This window comes from Ambystoma mexicanum, chromosome 7q (assembly GCF_040938575.1).
Source record: "Ambystoma mexicanum isolate Mex_15411 chromosome 7q, UKY_AmexF1_1, whole genome shotgun sequence".
Taxonomy (NCBI): domain Eukaryota; kingdom Metazoa; phylum Chordata; class Amphibia; order Caudata; family Ambystomatidae; genus Ambystoma; species Ambystoma mexicanum.
The window spans coordinates 628184717-628208860 of NC_090941.1; positions in this window are offsets into that span (position 1 = coordinate 628184717).

Below are 24144 nucleotides of genomic sequence, written 5' to 3' on the forward strand. Positions count from 1 at the left end.
GGCGAGCAGTGCTGGGGCTGGGTCCTTCCTGGTCAATACAGTACCTACGTCTAGAGCAGGGCCTCATATCCCTGAGAGGTATAGCATTACACACAAGAGGAGCTTTCGACATTAAAGCGCGCTCTGAGCCTTCTTGTAGACTCTTGAGGTTGGCTGGGGAAAACTATGAGGCTGAAAGACATCCTGGGGCCTTAATTTGAAAGAACTAAATTAGGCCCTTTACAAGGAGATTGACTGGTCATACGTCATACGAGAATAAGATACACCTGCCTTATATCCATCAAAAAAGATTGTTTGAGGAAAAACTGAACAGGTGGGATTGGAGCATGAACGCCACCCATCTGGCGAAGCTAAGTGGGTATGAGGCAGTAGTTCATGTAACACACAGATACCGAAAACCTCAGCCTTACTTGCTCTTGTGTCCGGCGCCAGATATGAGACACTTCATACTGAGCCTCAGGACCAATCAGCTCCCGGTACTAGCCATTAAGGGGGGCTGCCTGAAGATCCCGACTGAAGTGAGAAATTGCCGGATATGTCAGATCGCAGGAGTGTTGGAAACTACCAGACATGTCCTAACTCTTGGCTCTAAACTTGGCCCGCTTTATATGTGTATGTTTGCAAAATGGGTCCATAACTATGAGACCATAATGGAGGAAGACGTTTGGATCAGTTGCTTAAATGCTGAGGCCTTGGAACTCCAGCTGGCCCTCTTTAGGAAATGGTCCCAAGTAAAGACCCTTTTGCTAGCAGAATCAGGACTGTAACATGTTGGATTTCCCCTCTGATCTACTCGGTGGTTAAATATAGTATTGCTCATGCATACTTTTAGAAATTACGTATATTTTTAGAAATTACTTACTTATACTTTTAGAAATTATTTACTTATGCAAATGTACTATTTTCTTTCTTTTTAAATTTTGATATGGCTTATATGGTTTATGTTGTGCTTATGTGTTAAATTGTGTAAATTCCTAATAATTTTGATTATAGCACAATAAAGTATTTATTATTATTATAGGACAGTGAACAATATAATGAATCAGAATGCAAATCACGTTCATAAACAGTAACATTCAAACTGTGTTCATAAATAGTAACAATCACTTAGCATTTCTGGGAGTAAACAGTCAATTAGTGTTTATAAACAGTAACAATCAATTTGTGTTCATAAGAGTAAATGAATCAGGGTTCAAAGCAGATTAAATCAGTTGGAGGACTGTAGCAGGTAGGTTTTTAGAGAGAAACGAAACAGAGGATAGGAAGTAATGGAGCGAAGAGACAGGGGAAGCATGTTCCAGTGTAGAGGCGTTAGGAGCTGGAACAAGCGAAAACAGGATTGGGCACAAGGGGGACGTGGGACATTGAGTCTAAAGAGACTAGTAGACCGGAGGGAGCGAGATGGAGAGTAAAAAGAAAGGAGAGATGCAAGGTAGTCAGGAGCAAGGCCATAGAGACATTTGAACACAAGACAGAGAAAGTTATATTTAAGTTGTGAATAGAAGGGCAACCAGCCAAGAGAGGTCAGGGAAGGAGAAATTGGGTCATGGTAGGAGAGAAGACAGAGTGAGCGAATTGAAGAATTATAGATTTAAGAGGAGCAAGCCATGAGTGGGGAAGACCAAACAACAGAACAATAGAATAGTCCGGGGAAGACTAGTGAGGAGATGAGGCGTTTTGTAGCGTGGAAAGTGAGAAAAGGGCGGACTTTGCGAATGTTGTAGAGATGAAATTGACAGGCATGTAATGTAAGGGAGATGTGTTGGTCAAAGGAGAGATTAGAGTCAAAGTAAATTCCAAGATTGTGGGCAGAGAGAGAGATTGAGAGACAGGAGGGAGGAAAAGAGATGGAAGAGGGAGGAGATTGCGAGATGAGAGTGTTTGCGGGAAAGAATAGGACCTCGGTTTTTTCAGCATTGAGAGTGAGGAAGTGAGAGGTCATCCAGGTCTTGATGGCGGTGAGGCAGGATGAGAGAGTCTGATGAATGTCCAAGGAGAAGGACGAGAAGGATAGAAAAAGCTGGGTGTCGTCAGTATAGAAGTGGTGTGACACTCCAAAGGATGAGATAATGGGGCAAAAAAGGAAGTATATAAGGAAAATAGTAAGGGACCAAGGACTGAACCTTGAGGAATGCCATGGACCAGAGGAACGTGAGGAGAAGTGTTGCCGCCCCAAGTGACAGCAAAGGTACAGTTGGATAGGTAAGATGAAAACCATGATAGAACAGATCCGCGCAGACCAAGGGAGGAGAGTGAGTCCAGGAGCAAATAATGATCTACAGTGTCAAAGGCAGTGGACAGATCAAGTAAAATAAGAATAGATGAGTGTTTGGAGTAGCGAGCAGTGAGAAGAGAAGTACGTACGTAGGTAAGGGCTGTTTCAGTTGAATAGTGGGGGCGGAAACCAGACTGAGTCGGAGGAAGGAGAGGTAGGCTACACATGAATGATTAGATTTGTGAATAAACAAGGCACTCAAGGAGTTTAGATAGAAAAGGTAAGAGGGATATAGGACGGAAATTAGAAGCAAGAAGGGGGTTAACTGTAGGTTTCTTCAGGATAGGTATGATAATTGCATGTTTAAAGGTAGAAGGAAAGGTAGAGGTGGTGAGACAAATGTTAAAGAAGGCGGTGAGAAAGGTTACCAGAGGTGGGAAGATTTTGGGGGATAAGTGAAGAGGGGGATGGGGTCAGTGGGGGGTGCTGTAGGGTGAGCTTTGGCCAGGAGGAGGGCCATCCCAGAGTTCGTTATGGGAGGAAAGGTAGAAACAGTACTAGAGGGGGTAGGGAAGGATAAGGGGGAGGAGTTATAGGAAGGTGAAGATAGTATGTCCTAGCGTAGGGAGTGTACTTTGGAAGAGAAGAAATTGGCATGGCGAGATGCTGATGGGGATGAGTTGATGGACGGGTCAGGTGTAGGAGGAGAGAGAAGTCGGGTTAGGGTTTGGAAGAGACATCAAGGGTGGAGGATTGTGTCATGATCTCTGCTTCCAAAAGATCAGGACTTGCCCGACTCCCTTGGAAGCAGACCCATAACCCCGGTTCCGAGAGCCAGCCAGTCCGAATTGGGACCTTTTGGACCCTGTCCTGGCGCCAGTGGCACCAGGCTCATAAAGATGCCCAGTCCCAGCGCTGGAAGCGCCGGGCTCATAATGCTTGGGTGGACTTACCTGCAGCAGACCATGCTGCTTACTTACCTGCCAGTTGAACCCCTGATCCTCTTCTGTTTGGGACTACTTTTCCTGTTGGGTGGGGCAGGAGCCACTCCCTAGGTTCAGAACACTGGAACTCTTCTGGAAAGCAGGAACTCTTTTCTTACTTTCTTACCTAGGCGTGGCTGTGGAAGGAGACACCTAAGCACTACAGGAGGCTATTTAAACCACACCCGATGGATGAATCTTGCTTTGTGTTATTCTGCATTCTCTGCAGCAGAACGCTCATCGTGTCTTCTGCTTCTGATCCTGGGCCTAAGGGAACAAAGGCTTACCATCCTGGAATCCAGTCTTCAGCAGCACCTGTAAAGACAAAGAAAGAACAGGTTAGCACTACGGTCTTCAGTGGCAGCGCATCTCTTACCTGGTCCATCGGCTGTCACCAACGCCTCGCGCTGCATTCCGGCATCTGAAAGACAAAGGCTTACCTACTCTTTGCATGCTCCGGACGTCTTCGCACTGCATTCCAGCATCTGAAAGACAAAAGCTTACCAGCTCTTCGCCCGCTCCGGAGGCCTTCGGAGCTGCATCCCGCATCTGAAAGACAAAAGAAGGTGCGTTTAAAGACATTGGGCAACTTTATTACTCACGTGCCATTACTCCTTCCCACGCCGAATCCAGTGGGTATTCCAGCACCCTTCAGCTTCTCTAAAGCTCCGAACTTGTACCTGCAAGATAAAAGGGACAGTTAGTGCGCATCGTGAAGCAGGCTACAAGCGCTTATTTATGTGCTTCCAGGCGCTTCTATTCCTCACGCGGGTTCGATCCTCAACTCTCATCAGCCCGCCATCCGCCATCGCCAGAACCCTGCAAAACAAGAGATATCATTACAAAAGACTTTTAAGACATTTGAAGTGCCCAGAACTTACCGTTCGTGCAGTTAACGACGGACAGCAGTCCTCTGAGGTCAAGAGGCCTGCACCCTTATCCAGTGAAGAAACTGGTTACGGCACCCTGCCCCGAGGCAGATGGAGAGCTCGGCGTTCACTTACCTAAGGTGAGGGCGTTAACCTTTGGGGTTCTACAGGGGAAGAGAAAGGGAAGAGGAGAGAGGCACCCAATAACCCCAGCTCATTAATCCCATATTTTCTATCTGCAGACATCTTACTCTTCGAGTCAGACATACATTGCACAGAGGTCCAGCCCAAAGAGCCAACCGTGTGTTACACATCACCTTTGAAGATACGGCATTCACCCAGTCAAGACCGGCGCCTCTGCGGGAATCAGGTGAGCGTTACAGAACACAAAGCCTACCGCAAAACTCCCACCCAGGCGCTATGGAAACCTCGGATACCGACCAGCTAGCCCAGTTACTTGGGGAACTAAGAGCAGAAGTGCATGCAGCCCGTCAGGAAACGAATGCTCTAAGGAGGGAACTGATTATTTCCAAGGAGCGAACAGACGATCTCGCTAGACAATTGCTACAGTCACAAGCCGGACAAACTCCGTTACCCGCATCAGGGGCAAATCTTCCTTCAACATCCTCTAAGAACCCAGTGCAGATCAACCTACCTGGGAATGTACCTCTGGCTCCGCCCGAACGATTTTCTGGTGACCCAAAGAGGTTTGCAGTATTTATTAATCAGTGCCGGTTGCACTTCTTATGCCGGCCAGCAGCCTTTCCAACTGATCAAGCTAAGGTAGCTTTCGTGCTTTCGTACCTTAGTGGCAATGCGGCAGACTGGTCGATCCCCCTTGTTAATCAAGATGATCCGGTTCTCCATGATTTTCAAGCTTTTCAGCTCAGTATGGAAAAACTGTTTGCAAGACATTCACAGGGGCAGGCCTTGGACAATGAGCTCCTTTCATTGCGACAGGGTAATCAAGACCTTTTGGCTTATATTGCGTCTTTCAACAGACTGATAGTGGAAACTCGATGGCCTGAGGACAAAAGGATTACGCTGTTTTATAGAGGTCTACGTGGAGAGCTCAAAGATGTGTTAGCCCAAGTAGTGAATCCCCCGCAAGACTGTTCGGACTATATTGACTTAGTTGTTCAAATTGACCACAGACTGCAGAACAGGAAGGCCGATCGTTCCAAGTTTGATGCTCGAGTATTTTCCAAACCACCAACTCCTACCAAAGGAGTAGACTCCGGGGAACCCATGCAAATAGGGGGCCTGAAAGGACCACTAACACAAAAGGAGCGGGAAAGGAGAAAACAGCTGCAATTATGCCTCTATTGCGGAAACTCGGGGCACTTTCTTCGAGACTGTCCGGTGAAACCAGCCAAGAAGGCAGTAGGAGCTGCAGTTACCAGGGTCACAAACTCTGAGCAGGGAAACGACCTCGCCCGACAAGAATAGAGGTCCTCTTGCCGAGCGTTAAAACCAGTTCAGTGACCTCGTATTTCGTGATACCTATGGTCCTCATTAGCCCTGAACATCCGGATCGATTACATGCGATTGAAGCTTACGTCGACAGCGGTGCCATCGGCAATTATGTGGATCATGAAATGGTTTTGAGGATGAATCTGACTCTTTGTCCAAAGGCTGTAAAGGACGTCATTACTACGGTGGATGGTACGGAGATAGCCTCCGGACCAGTAACGCATAACACCCAAGAAGTGACGCTAGTAAGTCAAGATAGACACCATGAGAAGATCGTGTTCGATGTGATCAAGGCCCCTCAGTTCCAGATTATTCTAGGAATTCCTTGGTTAGAGAAGCACAATCCTCAGATCGATTGGCGAGCAAGAACGGTTCAGTTTCCAGAATGTGTCTCTACTTGTCACCCTCGACCTGGTGTTGCACTGGCAGCAATTTCCTCGGAGGCTCCCCAGTTACCTCCTGAATACCTAGAATTCCAAGATGTTTTCCGGAAGGATCAGGCTAACTCTCTACCTCCTCATGGGTCTTATGACTGCCAGATAGACCTGATACCTGGATCTACTCCTCCTTGTAGTAGAATTTATGCCCTCTCCGAGCCTGAGAATCTTCACCTCCGACAATACCTGGATCAATACCTAGCGAATGGGTTTATTCGTCCTTCCAAGTCCCCTGCTTCCTCAGCTTTGTTCTTCGTTCCAAAAAAAGAAGGGGACCTTAGAACTTGTATAGATTATCGCGCCCTGAACCAGATCACCGTTAAGAATAGATATCCGTTACCTTTGATCCCTGAACTCCTGGACCAAGTCAGAAAAGCATGCATATATACAAAGCTGGATCTTAGAGGAGCCTAGCACTTGGTACGAGTAAAAGAGGGCGATGAATGGAAGACGGCCTTCCGCACCAAGTATGCGCTATTTGAATATCAGGTCATGCCCTTCGGACTTTGCAATGCCCCGGCCGCCTTTCAATATTTTATGAACGATGTCCTCAGAGAGCTCATAGATGTGTGTGTTGTTGTTTACATTGACGACATCCTCGTTTATTCTTCATCGGAAACTGAACATCGGAAACACGTGAAAATGGTCCTCGAGAGATTGCGTCAACACAAACTTTTCGCTAAGTTGGAAAAATGTGTTTTCAACGTGACTGAAGTTGAATTCTTGGGATTCATATTATCACCTAGCGGAGTGCGTATGGATTCAAAGAAGGTCGATGCAATTCTCAAATGGCCATCGCCATCCTCCGTAAAAGGTGTTCAAAGCATGTTAGGCTTCGCTAACTTTTACCGCAGGTTTATCCCCGAATTCTCTCGAATAGTCCAGCCCATCACCGCCTTGTTAAAGAAAAACAAACGTTTTGAATGGTCTACCGAGGCGGAACAAGCTTTCCAGAATTTGAAGACTAGATTTATCTCTGCACCGATCTTAAAACATCCTCGCCCAGAACTCCCCTACATCGTTGAAACTGATGCTTCAAGCCTTGCCATGGGGGCAGTTCTATCACAAAAGGACCCAGTAACCAATCAGTTGCATCCCGTGGCATTTTGGTCCCGCAAATTCTCGCCTCCTGAAATCAATTACACTATTACTGATAAGGAACTTCTAGCTATCAAGTCCGCCTTTAAGGCTTGGCGGCATTATCTTCTGGGGGCCCGACACACCGTTACTGTGATTACAGATCACCGAAACCTGCAATATTTGAAAACCGCAAAAGCTCAATCCTCTAGGCAACTCCGTTGGGCACTATTCTTTGCCGAGTTTGACTTCATAATTACCTATCGACCTGGTACAAAAAACGGTAAAGCTGATGCCCTTTCTCGGATGGGAGTGGAAGAACATTTGATCAATCCTAAACCTGTACCTATCATTCCCGAACAAAGAATTCTAGGTGTAATCGCCACACAATCCATAGAGGAAGTTAAGGATAAAGCCAGGCTACTGGTAACTCCAGCAGACATACAGAATTGGCATCTGCAGGGAAAGGACTTTACGGTGAAGGACAACCTATTATATTTCCAAGAACGGTTATACCTGCCCAGCACAGATTTACAGAAAAAGGTAATCTCTTGTTATCACGATTCTTTAATGGAAGGACATCCCGGTATGACCAAGACCTCGGAAAAGATCAAGCGCTACTTCTGGTGGCCGTCTTGGAAAAAAGATATCAGAGACTTTATAATGTCCTGTGGAGTATGCGCCCAAAACAAGAGTCAAAAGGAAAAACCAGCCGGCCTCTTACGCCCTATTGACATCCCGCCTCGCCCTTGGCATACGCTTTCTATGGACTTCATCACCGATCTACCTCCATGCTCCGGATACAATACGATCCTAGTAATCGTGGACCTATTCTCCAAGATGGCGCATTTCATTCCACTCAAAGGCTTACCAACAGCAGCAACTCTGGCCCAAGAATTTCTCGAAAACATCGTCCGACTGCACGGTTTTCCTTCAGTTCTAATTTCGGATCGAGGTAGTCAATTTATTTCTCATTTTTGGCGAAGTTGCTGTCGGTCGGCTCAAATTGATGTGAGACTTTCGACCAGCCACCACCCTCAAACCGACGGACAAACCGAGAGGACCAATCAAACTCTGGAACAGTATTTGCGCTGCATGCTACAACAAACTGAAAAAACTTGGAAAGATATCCTTTGTATAGCCGAATATGCCTACAATAACTCTGTCCACTCGGGAACTGGGAAGACCCCGCTTTTTCTTTTATACGGTAGTCACCCTCGAACCTCGGAGTTGGATCCACTCCAAGATCTTGGAACACCAGCAGTAGACCACCTGCATTCTACAATCACCCAAGCCTTTAAGGAAGCCGTTTCTCACCTTCAAAGGGCTAAAGAACAATACAGGAAAGGAGCAGACCAACATCGGAAGGAAGCCCCCCAATATCAAGTAGGAGATCAAGTCTGGTTATCCACCAAATATCTACCTCTAAAAGGACCACGCACATTCAACCCAAGATACCTTGGTCCCTATTCCATCACTACCATAGTAAATCCAGTAGCGGTCAAGTTGGACTTGCCCCCTCACATGAAGATACATCCGGTCTTCCACGTCTCTCTATTAAAACCCGTGCCACCTCAAACTCAAACCCGACTAACTACATCTCCAAAACCTATTCTAGTTGATGGAGAACTCGAGTTTGAAGTCAAAAGCATCCTGGATTCCAAGATCTCCAAATCTAAACTATTTTACCTGATTGACTGGAAAGGCTACGGTCCCCAAGAAAGATCCTGGGAACCTGCAGAATATGTCCACGCGCCTCATCTAATCAAAAGATTTCATCGAACATTTCCTAACAAGCCCAAACCCCCGGAGAAACCCGGTTTGGGAGGGGCCTTGAGGGGGGGTGCTGTCATGATCTCTGCTTCCAAAAGATCAGGACTTGCCCGACTCCCTTGGAAGCAGACCCATAACCCCGGTTCCGAGTGCCAGCCAGTCCCAATTGGGACCTTTTGGACCCTGTCCTGGCGCCAGTGGCACCAGGCTCATAAAGATGCCCAGTCCCAGCGCTGGAAGCGCCGGGCTCATAATGCTTGGGTGGACTTACCTGCAGCAGACCATGCTGCTTACTTACCTGCCAGTTGAACCCCTGATCCTCTTCTGTTTGGGACTACTTTTCCTGTTGGGTGGGGCAGGAGCCACTCCCTAGGTTCAGAACACTGGAACTCTTCTGGAAAGCAGGAACTCTTTTCTTACCTAGGCGTGGCTGTGGAAGGAGACACCTAAGCACTACAGGAGGCTATTTAAACCACACCCGATGGATGAATCTTGCTTTGTGTTATTCTGCATTCTCTGCAGCAGAACGCTCATCGTGTCTTCTGCTTCTGATCCTGGGCCTAAGGGAACAAAGGCTTACCATCCTGGAATCCAGTCTTCAGCAGCACCTGTAAAGACAAAGAAAGAACAGGTTAGCACTACGGTCTTCAGTGGCAGCGCATCTCTTACCTGGTCCATCGGCTGTCACCAACGCCTCGCGCTGCATTCCGGCATCTGAAAGACAAAGGCTTATCTACTCTTCGCATGCTCCAGAGGTCTTCGCACTGCATTCCGGCATCTGAAAGACAAAAGCTTACCAGCTCTTCGCACGCTCCGGAGGCCTTCGGTGCTGCATCCCGCATCTGAAAGACAAAAGAAGGTGCGTTTAAAGACATTGGGCACCTTTATTACTCACGTGCCATTACTCCTTCCCACGCCGAATCCAGTGGGTATTCCAGCACCCTTCAGCTTCTCTAAAGCTCCGAACTTGTACCTGCAAGATAAAAGGGACAGTTAGTGCGCATCGTGAAGCAGGCTACAAGCGCTTACTTACGTGCTTCCAGGCCCTTCTATTCCTCACGCGGGTTCGATCCTCAACTCTCATCAGCCCGCCATCCGCCATCGCCAGAACCCTGCAAAACAAGAGATATCATTACAAAAGACTTTTAAGACATTTGAAGTGCCCAGAATTTACCGTTCGTGCAGTTAACGACGGACAGCAGTCCTCGAAGGTCAAGAGGCCTGCACCCTTATCCAGTGAAGAAACTGGTTACGGCACCCTGCCCCGAGGCAGATGGAGAGCTCGGCGTTCACTTACCTAAGGTGAGGGCGTTAACCTTTGGGGTTCTACAGGGGAAGAGAAAGGGAAGAGGAGAGAGGCACCCAATAACCCCAGTTCATTAATCCCATATTTTCTATCTGCAGACATCTTACTCTTCGAGTCAGACATACATTGCACAGAGGTCCAGCCCAAAGAGCCAACCGTGTGTTACACATCACCTTTGAAGATACGGCCTTCACCCAGTCAAGACCGGCGCCTCTGCGGGAATCAGGTGAGCGTTACAGATTGACTGTGAAGATGGTCAGAGAAGTAGGTATGTTTGGCAGCCTTAATACAGTTGTGGTATAGGACGTGATAAGAGAAATAGGTTGCGTGGTTAGTAGAACAATGTTTGTGCCAGCACCTTTCAAGGCGACGATGGAGGCGGTGCATAGAAGAGAGATGAGGAGAGAGCCAGGGTTCGGCAGGTTTGCGAGTGGGCCGAAAGGAAGAAAGAGGGTAAAGTTGATCAAGGCTAGCTATGGTGATCCCAAAGTACTGTATTTCAGTTGGAGCCAATGAAAAACCAAGCAGGTCGGGAGGCTTACGCACAGCGTTGGTAAGTGGGAACAGTTCAGATTTGTTGCAGTTCACCCGGAGACCAGACGATACCCCAAAGGTAGCGACATCCTGCATAATGATCCCTTGGTGTGTTTGTGGATAACACACATATAGTATGGTGTCATCCGCATAAAGAGAAATGACCTCCAGCTCTCCAGACAGCCTGATACCTCTGTGTCTGTGCTTGTGTCTGATAAGGTCTGCCAGTGGCTCTATAACTATGACAAACAGCAAGGGTGACCGAGGGAAGCCTTGACGCGTGTCCCTGGCTATGGGATTTGGGGCTGACAGCAACCCGTTTGTACAGACCCTGGCGACCATAGAGTTGTAAAGCAGCATTACATATGTGGCAAAGTTGGAGCCAAATTGGCATCTATCCAGTACTGCATACATGAAGCACCACAAAACTGAATCAAAGGCCTTTTGCACGTCTAACGTGGCAGTTACTGCCTGAGCTTCCCGGTCAACCTGAGCCAGTATGTTGAATAGAAGATGCAAATTGAGTGCAGTAGATCATCCACGATTGGTCAGGATGAATAATATGGTTCATGAAGGGCGTCAGACCAGTGGCTAAATGTGTGGCAAAAATTTTAACATCAGAGTTTATTAAGGAAAACGGGTGATATGAGCCACAGTGCTCAGAGGGCTTATCAGGCTTTAGTAGAACAGTAATGACTGCCTCACGCATGGTGCTGGGGAGTGTACAGGACTTTAAGGCTTCCACCCATACAATGTGCAGGTAAAGTGCCAAGGAGACTTTTAAGTGCTTATTAAATTCGGCAACCAGTCCAGGTGCCTTGCCAGCAGGCAGAGAATCAGTAGCACAACAGATTTCCTCTTGGGAGATGGGAAGCTCCAACAGAGCGCAGGCCTCTGGCGACAATTTTGTGAGCGGGAGACCCCCCAAAAGTCTATCATTGTCGGCTACAGAACAAGTGTCATTGTTTGTATACAGTTCTGCATAGAAGGTTACAAATACTTTGTTCATCTCAGCCAGTGTATGGACATAGGATCCTGCCCTATTCCTAATAAACGGTACGCAGTGACTACCTGGTGAGCCGCTCGAGCTGGCAGTCGACCTGGTTTCTCACCTTTGCCGTGTTTCCCCGCCACCACTGGCGCATCCAAAAAACACAGTTCCCTCTCTGCGTCAACTCTAAAATTCTTCAGTGTTTCTTTTATCTGCGCAACATAGCAGAGGGATGGGGGACGAATGCCGCTGCTCCAACCAGGGGAGATTGTCTACCCTAGCTCTAATGTCCCGCCTAATGGTCTTGAGAACCCAAAACTATGTGCCCATGCGAAACCATAAATATAGACTTTGAAGCCCTCCCAAAGAGTACCCACCGAGGAGACCGATCCCACATTCCTCGCAAAATAGAGATTAACATATTCAGTAAGATTAGCTTCAGACGCAACATCCATCAGTGCCTCAGGTTTAAATCTTGGTATGGGCTCTCGGAAGCTCATCCCAATGTAGAGCAATCAAGACAGGGGAATGGTCAGAGTATGTCCTGGGTAGTATACTTGCATCAGTAATCCCACCCAGAAGGACATCAGAGACAAGCCAGAGGTCTATTCGAGAAGTATTGTACTTGAAAGATGTGTGCATTATACTTACAGATATGACTGGTTATAGGCTGGATGCCCCTCCCATGCAATGCCTATTGCATGTATTTAATGATCAAGTTGGGCGAGTGTGTAAGCTGGTGAATTTATATTTAGTTCTAGCAGTTTGATGTCTACTCTTGCACTGGTCACGACCCTCTATACAGGCTACTGATCAAGGTACTATTGATCAGTACCTTGAGCTATAGCATAGGCCAGCGGTACTGAAGATCAATGGGCCACTATGCAGCCAATGGCATCCTGCTCGAGGGACATATGGCAACCCTTTCAAACCTACCTGGCAAGCATGCAGGATGCCCCCTCCATAGATTCAGGACAGATAGTGATTATGCTCTCCCTTATATTGTCCTTTTTCCTGTTTGCGTGAGCTCCAGCTGCATTGTTTTATGCCACCAGTCATGTATGTTTTGTTTATTTTTTGTTTCCTGTCCTTCTCTGGCCACGCTACCTGCATACAGGCGTGTCTCTAATGCTGCTGATAGTCTTCCTCTGTGTGTGTGCCATGCCTATGTACTATTTTGAACCAAGTGCTTCAATAAAGAAAGTTTAAACAAGAATAATTAGTACAGGGAAGGCACTGATGCCTAAAGAGCTAGTGAACATTCCCCTAGAGCAGGTCAACTTTCCTACGCATGCACCTAAGCAGCACATTGCTGCTGATTCAAGTGTGGACTTGTTTGTGCCAAATCTGTCAGAACAAGTCAAATTTGTGGCAAATTGCACCATATGTCACAGATTTCATCCTGGACACACACTCAAGACACTGAAGGCAATATTGCCTTGCCCCACAAAGCCATTGAAGGAGCTCCATATCGATTATATCGATATGGTGAACTGATGCAACATGTGCAGGTGTGTAATAGTGGTAGTGTGTCCATACTCCCGCTGGATAGAGGCTGGACCTTGTGTCAATGCGGATGCCAAATCCGCCACCAGATTTTTGGTGAGAGAGGTGTTCCTTAGATTGGGTATGTGTGAGGCTTTGAGGTCGGATAATAGGCCCCACCTTGTGAACTAGTACCTCTGGGAGGTCACACGACTGTTAGGAATAAGACATAAACTCTGTACTGCCTTCCACCCACAAGCAAATGCGGTGGTGGAGAGAATGATTTGTTTGCTAAAACTAAAGTCAGCTAAACTCTGTTATGTTAGAACATTTATAAGCGCAAACTATCACCCCGAGGGGCATCATGGTGCTAAGGCAGAAACCATACAAAAAACAGGAGCCCCCCACTTAGACTAGGAATTATGACACAAATAGCCAGGTTTTCTTGGCCCTTCTGAAACTGAGATGGTCCTCAATAAGGCGGAGGGACAGGGGGAGTGAATTCCACAGTCGCAAAGCCGTAACTGAAAATGTTTCCTACACGAACTCCGGACTGGTACCGTAAAAGGCGCGGTGCTCAATGCATTAAGCCTTAATGCCAATGAAGAAAGAATGCCTGAGGCCGAGGTAACGAGAGGCCCCTGTGGCAAGCCAAGCAGCTGAGTTCTTCAGGAGCTGCAGATGACACAAAAGATAGGCCGGCTGGGCCAAGTAAAGAGAGTTACAATAGTCCAGAGAAACAGTGACTAATGACAAGACCACCAAAGGATAAGGCCCCATGGGGAGAAAGGGAAGAACTTCGTAGAGTGTAGAGTTGGAGATAGACTCCTTGACTAACAGTACTAATTTGAGGAAGCATAGAAAGGGACACCGAAAACTTAACCCCTAACCCCTACATTTTTAACGAGGACGGCTGAGGAACAGGGCCCAGCTCGGGTGACCAGAAGTCTGCCGACCAGAGAGGTGTGTCAGGCAGAGCACCGAAAATCAAGACCTCAGTCTTGTCGCCATTGAGTCGAAGCCAGTTTGAGCCCATCCAGCTTGAAATTGCCACAAAACAACGGCGGCAGCGCATAGCTGTCGATGAGTGTGCCAGATCTAAAAGTATGAGAATCTGGGTGTCGTCAGCATAGGAATAACGCTGAAACCCAAAATAGTGTATCAAAGAGATCAGAGGCAAGATATAGACATTGAAAAACAGAGGAGAAAGAGCAGCTCCCTAGGGAATCCCACAGGTCAATGATGGAGGAGCAGAGGTAAACTGAGAGAGACTGAGAGCGATCAGCAAGAAAGGATGAGAACCAGTCCAGGACCTTGCCGGCAATGCCCAAAGCGACCGATTTCGGGACCAGGATGGGAATGGTCAATGGCGTTGAACACCAGATACGTCCAGGAGGACCAGAGCACCGACCCCCCCTCCCTGATCAGCCATCTGAGCAAGGTCATCAAGAACAGACACCAAGACCGATTCCGTACCACAACTTAGTCTGAATCCTGACTGAAACGAATCCAAACAGTGCAAGCACTCCAGAAAAGAACAAAGGAGGGGAGTAACCAGAGATTCGACCAGTTTTGTAGGAAAGGACAGACATGAAATAGGACCAAAATTTGAAAGCAAAAGAGGATTCAAGTTGAGTTTTTAAGAAGCGGTATCACCAGAGCGTGCTTAAAGGAATAGGAATATAGCAATTGGTGAGAGAGAAATGTACTGCTGACGACACCGAGACAGCAATAAGGGGGATAATATCTTTCAAAATGCCAAGAGGAATAGGATCTGCCGGAGAAATGGACTTCAGACTGCGAATGGCCAAGATAACATCTACCTCCGTAAACGTGGGAAATACCTCCCATAAGACCGGGTTAGGTCCTACCAGTGAGGCTGCTGTGTCCTGCAAATTCATGGCCAGAGAATTAGAGATCTCCTGACGAATAGTACCAATTTTATCTTGAAAATAGATGGACAATGAGGTACAGAGCTGTAGTGGAGGAGTCAGTATGTTTTCAGCAGGCATGGCTGATAGAGCCTGCACCACTTTAAACAGCTCTCGAGAACAGTTGGCAGCTTCAATGAGAGCCGAGAAGTAAGCCTGCTTAGCTTTAGCATAGCAGATTGATAAACAGACATAGCCTTGTGAAAGGCCAGCCGTGCTTGCGGGAAATATGCTACAAGCCAACTTCGCTCTGACCATCTACGCTGCTGACAACGACCTGTCAGAGCCTCTGTAAACCAGGGTTCCGAAAGACGGGCCCAAGGTTTTCAGAGGAGCAAGAACATAGGCAGTAGCCTGAAATACTTGAACCATAAAGTCAAGATCCCCAAGGGGGTCTATGGACAAGGCCTCTGAAAGACTAGCCGCAACTGTGGAAGGAGAGATGTTAGACCAGCGACAAGCAGAAAGGCGAGAAAGTACTGCAAGGCGTGGTTCAAACCTGGCCTTAATAGCAAAAGGCAATATCAAATGATCCGTCCATAGGACAGAAGCGCCAGGCTGGACCGTGACAAGCGAGGAAGGAGCAAATAAAAGGTCCAAAGTATTCCCTGATACATGTGTGGGACCAAGAATCAGCTGTGGGAGGTTCAATTCCTCCAGACAGGAACCCAAATTAGCTGTCAGTGTGTCTTTATCGTTGTAGAGGTGAAGATTGAAGATTGAAGTCCTCCAGCATGATAAAGGAATGATTTTGCAGTGTCAGGTCGGTAAGCAGTGTTACAAAGTCCGCCACAAAGCTAGCATCATACCACATGGACGATAGACTAACAGGTCATGCCAAGTACAGAAGTCGAGAGTTTCATATTATCCGGCCCGTGAGACAGCGCCATCCGATGCAGCCGCCATGGACCACTTCGCCAAGCAACATTTTTTCAGGTTACTGTGGGTGATCTACACATGATGCATATAGTATACAGTGCACACACTTGAATGGCAGGAACAAACAAGAAACCAGTCTTCATGAAAACAAGCCCACCACAGGCTTTAGTTGAAAGTAGGATTGGGGAGAACAGTTTGTCCCCCAACTCAGAGCTCAAGATTGTCTCAGTAGACTGTACCCTAGGGTTATGACTGTAGACTAGGCTCATCCCTTTCAGTTTGTCTCACTGGAAATCAGTGACACTGCTGTTATTCTGCCCCTAATTCAATTTGGACTCTATTATCAGATTGTGATTGAAGAGGGTTATCTATTGAGGAACCCCACTGAACAGCAAAATAATGTATTTGTTTTATTTTTATTGCTTTTTCCTGTTGTCTAAATTGAAGCACTAACTTCTTTATTATGCTTCCTTTGTGATTGATTGTTCTGTATGTCTTTCTTCATTTGATTCACAACTTGTTTGTCTCATTTGCCAGCAATATGCGGCCACATTGAATCATTAAAAATGTCATAAACATTTCATTTTTTTCTCACAGTCGCCCTCCTTTCTCATTTTCGTAGTATTGAGATTTCCATACGTAACAGACAGGCCTCCATATTCAGATCATGTGTGAAGGCTAACCTAGAACAGGGAAGATCCCTACAGTGTTTCAATTCAATGCCTCTACCCACTGTTAGGGAGAAATCTCTGTTTAGGCTGAATTTCCTAACCTAGTGAGTCCCCCAGCAGCTTTGCTGGATTTCTGGAGTTTGTTTTTTCTCCTGCCAAGAGTGAGTCTCTTTTCTTCACACTCTTGGACATGATTTGAGGGGTTCCTTTGACTGTTAATGTTTTTTATGGGCTATGGGGTCTTTTACTCCATAGGGTCTCATGTGTTTTTACTATGTGTGTTACACAGCACCCTCAGTGCAGTGACACAGGGGTGTCATAGTGACACCCCACCATAGACTCCATACCCTGGGACTGACTACTGTCTCCCAGGGCATGTAAAGTCACCATTGGCTTTACTAGTCCCAAATTATGAACAGAAACCAGTACAAACCATCATATTGTGGACATACTGGTCGAGGCAATTCGATTGCCCCAGGGTCTGTTAGTCGAGGGGGCACGTCTCCGTCCCCCCTGATCGAGTTTTGGCTGGTGGCAGTGGATACTACTTTTTATATTCGACCGCAAATATATCTCTATGGGATTTTCCCATTGTTCGAGGCTACCAACTTTAATTATTTAATTCTCATAGCCTCGAACATACTGCCGGTTTATTTATTTAATATTAAATCGCCGGTTGGTATTTTTTGCCAGAATTCGATTCTAAAATGGCGTTTGTGTTCTCTTCTGTGACTCCAACCCAAGTTGAGCCCTTTGTTCCACTTTTTGGCGGGCTTCTCCACAGAAGCCTCCAAAAGTGGTGCCACTCTGTCTGGGTACCACAGGGGGTGTGGGAGGGGGTTTAGGCACCCTGGACTGAGTTACCTTGGTAACTCAAGTCACACTCTTGTGTGATTGGCCCAAGTGGTGAGCCGGCCGGCTCACCACTTAGCATGTTTGATTGACAGCTAGGCTGAGTGAATGGGGGTGTGCTGCATAAAAGCAGGGCTTTTGGGGCTGGAACTTCAAAAGTCGCCACAGGACCTGAGAATCCGATGAGGGAGAAGCTGAGCCGACCTGCTATGACGACACCACCGGTGGAGCCCTGCGGAACCGACTCACCACTTCCCGACGACAGAGAAGATCTCCCGGCTGGAGAGTCTTCTTCCCCTGACTGGTGGGCACAACCAGTTTACCTTCTTTTCCTTGCATCCCAGGACGTCCTGTGGTCGAATTGCCCGTGCCAAGCACACCGGCAACCGGATATCCACTTACCACTGGACCGCGAATAAAAGGACCGCTCCTTTTAACTGAGAACTCCGCGGCTGGTTTCTTCCCTGGCAGTGCAACGGACTCCTGTCTTCCTCCCTGACGAGATCCTCTCTTCCCCCGGACGAAGCACCGACTTGCATCCGCTGCCAGGAACAACTGCCCCCGCTGGAGTATTCTCACCACTTTAAGGTACCGTGTCGGCCAGGCCTCCCTTTCTAAAGATTGCTACAAGGTAATAATAATCCCTTAACCTTCTGGACTGGGCTGGCCGCCTTGACCATCTAACTGGTCCATTTCTTTTGGTCCAACTCTTTCTGAACTGATTTTGAGACTTTTGGGCACTTTGAACCGTGTGACCTTGGACACTTTTCGACCGGAGCCTCTTAAAGTGGGTCCAGCCTTGTTAACTTTGACTTTACGGTTTTAACCTGCCTTCTTCTCCTACTGTGTTCTTCTGAAAGTGTTGGGATCTGTTTCTATCTTTGCTCTGTCTTGTTCTCCCTTGTAAACCGATTGATTAGAGTGCCATCTTCGTTAAGTGCTCACCGCTGTCTGAAAATAAGTGTTGCTTTACTTAAGACTTGTCTAACTAATCGTTGAAGGGAGTGTATATCTTTTAGTGACCGTGTTTTTGAACTGCTTAATATTAGTGCCTGTGTGTTTTATTAGATTTGGTTTTAAATAAATACTTATATCTCTTTTACACCAAGCTCTGGTCCGTGTCTGCTTGTTCTACTGTGTTCGTTTGACCTATTGTGAATACCCTGTATACTGCCTAACTCTTCTTGAGGGAAGTCTGACTGCTCAGCCACAGCTACCAAGTGAATCTGTGTGGTACAGACTGCTACCAAGTGGGTTTACTGCCAAACACCTGTAGTCTTAAATCTTTTGCAGTGGTCCCAGAGGGAATTGCACAGGTTTCTGCCTAACACCCACCCGCGGGGGGGTTCTATCAAGTCTGACAATGTTGTATTCCACATGAAGAGCATGAGTCAGAAGAGAGTCAGACGTATTCTTAAGGCAAGTTTTGGTGACAAACGCCAAATCGGGTGACATATCATGAAGGAGGTCAAAACAGTGCCCTGCATGTGGTACCATAGATCTGGAGTTAACTAAAAGGCATCTTACCTGGTAGTGCGCCAATGAGGATTTAACTACATTACGAACCGGGGTCACCACAGAGGACCAGTCCACTGGGAAACAAGTATCAGGGGGGTATCAGAGACGAGCTCCTCGTGCGAGAGAAGCATTTTCGTGTAGAAAACCAATGTAAATAAAATCAATAAAGATAAAGGAAACAAAATATACAAAGAAGTATGCTGAGTGCAGAGATAAAATGTGAAAACTATCCAGGCATCCAGATACCCGCCCGAAGCTTGAGTATAGACTCAGAACCCCTTAAAGGAAAGAATTGAAAGCAGAAACAGGAAATTAAGAATATAAAAAATACGAGCGAGAGGTAACGCTGCTAGCATAGTCAAAACTCTGTGATACTCTTAAAAGAAGCTGGCTACACTGTCTACCCCTGGCCCAGTTCAGCTTACACAATCAGCCTGGTAAGGACCACCACCTTACGCAACATGAGGCAGTGATAGGAAAGTGAATGCATACCCCAGCTGTGCCCCCACGAACAGTGTCTGATGCCCACAGGAGTTCAGATCTGTTAGGAGAAGAGTTCAATGTATATCGTAAGAATACGAAAACCTGTGCAAAGTTTATTTCTTCACAGATGGAAATCATAGCACGCCATCGGGCCCCAACTGATCATCACAACATCGCATCAGAAGAACCTCTTCAGCTGCAACCGGTAGACTGAGTCTATGCCAGACAGTACATGAGGAAATAGAATGACCCCAAATTCACCGGGCCCCACGAAGTAGAAAAGGCAGCAGTGACAGCAGCCAAGCTAAAAGATTGTTGCACCTGGGTTCACATCACTGATCTGCACATAGAAACAAGTGCACAGCACCAAAACATTGAGGATCAACAGAAATTGCGACTCAAACAAAGGAGCAACAGCAAAGGTTGAGTAATCATTTAACTGTAGAACAAGTACAAGAGAAGAATGAAACTTTTCGGGCGCAACAGAGCAAGTGCTGCAAGCAATTTGCTAAAGAACATAATCATAGAAATGTTAAGAATACGTCTTTAGGGATATGTTGTCTATTTCAATCTCTTTTTTCCTTTTCTTTAATACAATTGCTAAAGATAGGATCTAGAGGTACCAAGCATAACAATACAAAGATAGAGACTGTACCTATACTTAGAACTAACCTTGTGACCAGGCATAAATGACAGCTGAGCAAAGAAACGAATAATGTTTTTGATGAACATCATTCAGAAGGTACCAATGTGTGGTACAATCTCATGAAAGCCATAGGTAGGGAACATGTAAATTAATCATGTTATATATGTGTGCTTATCCCACATGCAGTTGACACCCCCAGACTGTTCCTATTGCAGGAAGTGCCAAATTTAGAGGCACAGTGCTTAGCACATTTAATAACTTGCAGGATACAGGGGCAGTTCGAGGGACAAAAAGTAGGAATAAACATGCAAAAAAGGTCCAAAGATAAGTGCGAAGGGTTGGGAAGATATGATGAAGTTCAATGTCCAGCAAAGCCACAGATAATCATAGAGGGTGCAACATTCTGGAACAAGAAATGGGGAAGGGGCAGGCTGTGTTCAATGCTGAGGGGCTACTTGGATTTACAGAAGAAGTAGTAATGCGAAGAGATGAAAGCTACAGAAATGTGTGGGCATTGCATGTTAATAAACAGACAAGTCTGCATCAACTTGATCACTTTGTAAAAGTTCAGAAACTCGACCTTCGTTTTGTTTCAGAGGCAAAGGAAGTGTGCCCCTTGGCACCAACAGCCATTGTAACCAGACTTAAATGATGCCAGCTCTAAGTGAGGGAAAAGCCACCATCATGGATTTCCTCTGGCAATGTGGCACAAAGGCCTACTTCTATCTACCATCCTCTTGGAGTGGCCTTTAATCGCTCGTAACTTTGCAGGCTCCTGTTATAGTGCTATCTGAAAAGGATGTACAATTGCCCAAAGGACGATCCCAGTCCCCCGAGCAGCCTCCAACGGTTTTAGGACATATGAACTCACCTAGGGTGCAGCAAAGAAACACGCTGGGCCTCATTACGAGTTTGGAGGTAGCCATGCTGCTATTTGGGGCATGGCTGCCGCCAAACTCTGGTCCGGTTCTGGGTTCCCTGAACGGGGACTTACCGGACATTCCAACCTTGGAGGACCCGGTATTTCCCCATTCAGGGAAACCATCCCCATTCCCATTGGAGCACCCATAGGTTTACTCCATAAACCAAAATCAAATACAACTTGGCAATGATAAAGTGCCACAGAATATTCCTCGGAATGTGCCAGGAAAGGAAACTAAGGACTATAATGAAGTTGCAACGCAAACAAATCTGATGAGCCTACAAGATCCACCACCTAATATGAGCGTGATATCTGAAAGCTCGGGAAGAAATGAGAATAACCCAGCTTCTCTAATAGCGAGCACGGCCGGACCACAAAAACAATAAAAATGCCCCCCTAAGAGAGGACTAAAAATAAAACGATTATAAAATCAGGAAAAGGAAATGGATGTATCTCGAGGGGAGAAGACTTGGTCTTCAAAATAACAAAAGAAACTAAAGAAGATCAGACAAAAAATAAAGTACCAATCACGCAGAATCCATTTTCCTATGGTATCTTCAGTCGAACTAAATGGCCAGAGGATCGGGCACAATTGCAAAAAACATCACGAGCCCAAGGACATAAGAAAAAAGAGCCGACAACTAAAAAAGACAATGATAAATCAGGGGGTCTGAACCAAAATGACCTGGAATGCAAAGATGATGATAAAAATCAGTCAGCAGTCCTGGTGGATACATTTTCATCCATAACGGACCTGTTGAATCTAAGTACGTATACAGTCTCAAAGGTTGAATCCGAACAAAATCAAACCTCGGAACAGAAAAGGAAAGCAAACCCTAATGGAAAAACTCATGTATATGAAGAACCAAAAGAACCCCCTCAGAAAAACAAGTGGAGCAGCCAAACCAAGCAAAAAGGGTTCAAGAGTTTAGAAGGAGTCCGCGAAAGGTGGCGGCACCATTACCAAGACCACCAAAAGAAATTAAAAAAACAGTCATAGGTAAAGACACAACCAAGGATAGACAATTTTTGTCGGCTAGAAAAAGACAGATAAGGGAGACAAGAAAATCATTAAGCAGATCCCACGCGACTCCACTCGTGATGAGAGTGCAAGAAGCAAATGGCCAACTACGAAAGTGAGAAGCAATTCACCTAAAAAACTAAGAGATTGGCATGAAAGGGGTCATAAACCAAAAGCCGAAACAGCGAGGAAAATACAGAGTAACTGCATCTTTAAGATGCAGAAAACTAAAAAATCGGATTACAAGTTGACCCTAAATAGAAAGACTATTCTGGGCTTATTCCAACAAGTACCAAATCTTCGGCAACTGAAAAACGAGGATATTTGGATAGACGAACCGTGTCAGACAGGCAGAAGAGACTGCTCCTATCTTCACATTAAATCAAAAATAATACAAAATCAATTAAAAGAGGAAGAACAGAGGTTACACATCTTGGGATATGAGCTGACGGAAGAAAAACAAGAGCCTACAGGAAAACAAAATAGAAATGACATAGGAAAGGCACAGCGGAGATTGCTCAGAAAAACCATCTGAGAGTTTAAGGAGCAAAGAAAGGAAAGAACGAAGGCGATCCCCACTTGGGCCTTTAAGACAAGAAAAAGGAGGCTTACAAACAAGGAAACATAAGGAAAGTGAGGTAGAAGGGGAAAGGGAAAATAGACCCCTCTCAAAAAAGATTGATCCAAAAAAATGGGCATGGACCGCGCCCACAATGAGAATTAACTCTGGCAATTAGCCATCAGAAAATGTCAGGGAGACCTTGGAGGAGGGCGCAGTAAGCCCAGCCAAACAGGGAAACTCTGCAGCCTTCCAAATGACATCTTGGAATACAAGAGGATTTAGCCATCTGACAACCTAGAATGATGCAGATTTGGGCTCAAACGATATTATCTGTTTACAAGAAACGTGGCTCATGACAAAGCCCCTTATGGATGGCTATGTCATAATTTTCACTCCAGCAAAAAAAGGCTTGACGGGCCGTCCAACAGCAGGTCTTATAACCGCAATTCGCTCAGGATCAGGCCTTGAAATTTGTGCTCAGATATCACTCTCGCCATTTATTCAAGCTGCAGTACTGTCATGGAATAGAAGAAGGAATACGGAAGGACCTATGGTCAAGGAAAATATCGTCATCAATACGTCTACTTGGGAACGTAACATGCAAATCAGCACGATAGACCATACCGATGTGTCTACAGAAATCATGGGGCTGATAGAAAATTTCACAGTTACCAGAAATTCCAACAACGATCATAACATCTTAAATACAAGCTGGAGAGCCTTAAGAGACAGGAAAGTAAAAATGCAAAATGAAATAGAACCGGCAAATCAAGGAAATAGAGTGTAGCTTTCCGAGAGAGCAATTCAGTTTATAACAAGCAAGTATCTAGAAAATTCGGCAAGCACAACCAAAAGTAATAACGAAATAAGCAAAGTCATTGACTGCACTGCCCTCCTTCAAATCTATACGATAAAAAGAGGATGCCATCCTGAAAGAAGGAAGCATCATCATCACAGTTATGATATACAGCTGGTAGAGAAAAGAGAACTTCTGCGGCGGTTAACCAGAATTAATAAAAAATCTCTGATGCTGGAAAATCTAGCAAGGCTGAAGCAGGCCAAGATACAGTACAGACACTGGTTGATACAACGAAAATACGCTCTCTATCAAAAAGATGCTGAGGAAATGCTCATGGCCATACATGGAAAAAATACAAAAGCGTTCTGGTCGCTTATTAGAAACACCAATGGCTCAACGGACGATGTTTTGATGAATACTCTTGGGGAAGCAAAATGGGTCGCACATTTCACCAGCCTATACAAAACTCCAGCGTCCAGAACAGATGAAACTCTGACACGTAGCAATGCAAAGTGGGGGATCTTTGAGGATATCGAAACAATTCTATTAAAATCAAGAAATTGTCGAACTCGAGAGCACCTGGCCCTGACGGGTTATCTAATTTAGAACTGAAGAAAAATCCGGAAGCTTGGGAAAATCTAATGAGTGAAATCTTTAAAAGATGTAACAACACAAGAGAAATTCCAGTCTCTTGGAGATAAGCTACGGTAATTCCCT